This window comes from Psammomys obesus, unplaced genomic scaffold, assembly GCF_907164565.1.
Source record: "Psammomys obesus unplaced genomic scaffold, mPsaObe1.curated_primary_1811, whole genome shotgun sequence".
Taxonomy (NCBI): domain Eukaryota; kingdom Metazoa; phylum Chordata; class Mammalia; order Rodentia; family Muridae; genus Psammomys; species Psammomys obesus.
In genome coordinates, this window is record NW_026596193.1 from 12517 (window position 1) to 13449 (window position 933).

The 933-nt window shown below is 54.3% G+C and overlaps 1 non-coding gene across 1 annotated transcript; it reads right to left on the reverse strand.

Annotated features, from left to right (window-relative positions):
* Positions 1 to 263: 263 nt before the first annotated feature.
* On the reverse strand, positions 264 to 340 carry LOC129667971 (small nucleolar RNA SNORD83). The gene has a single exon (XR_008718849.1). It is a non-coding gene; the product is annotated as a small nucleolar RNA SNORD83 (small nucleolar RNA).
* Positions 341 to 933: the final 593 nt, after the last annotated feature.

A 933-nucleotide genomic window follows, 5' to 3' on the forward strand; every position in this document is an offset into this window, starting at 1 on the left:
CTCCAGAACCCTGCTCCCGTATGAACCCTGACCACGCTTGCTATGCTGGGATGCAAGGGCTGGCACGGCCTGCTCTAGCTGAACAGCACAGCATCTGTCCATAGGGCAAGCATGGAGGACTGGCTTCTATCAGCAGCTCATTTCACTCTGCACCACAGAAAGGAAGGGCGAGGAGAAAGGTGCAGCTTCACAGCACACAATCAGCTTGCACCATGCCCCAGCTTGATGCCCACCCAGCACCAGGGGAAGAAAAGGAGACCCGGAGCCATCAGTCATGGGTGATAGATCAGTGCTCGTCCTTACACACAAGTGCTCCTGTGTCCAACAAGCATCATGGGGACCGGAGGGAAGGAATAGGCAGGCAGATCTCTGTGAGTTCATGGCCATCCTGGTCTACAGAGTGAGTTTCAGGACAGCCAGGGCTACACAGAGAAACCCTGTCTCAAAAACAAAACAAACAAAGATGATGATGATGATGATGATGATGATGATGATGATGATGATGATTTACGCTGAGTGTGTTGCCTCCCATCTGTAATGCTAGGAGACAGAGGCAGGCAGAGCCCTGGGTGTTCCAGGCTAGCCCACGCTAGTGAGGGCCTGACTAAAAGAACGTGAGGGGTAAGAAAAGGAGAAGAGAAGGTGCAAGCCAGATGTGGTGGCACACCTGTCACGGCAGTACTGGGGAAGCTGAGGCAGGATCTCACCTCAAGGCCAGGCTGCTGTGCAAGGCCAGATGCTGACCCCAAACAGATGTGAAACACACTGTGTGGACAGCTGCCCCTGGGAAGGCCATGGCTGGGGGTAGCCTGACCTAGACGCTTAGCAGGCCCAGAGTTGTTTGCTGGTTAGAAACACACTTCCACAGGCTAGAAATACCCTTTGCCTAGGACCCTGTCTTTGTGACTGCTGGGACAGGGCCAGGGGTCCAGG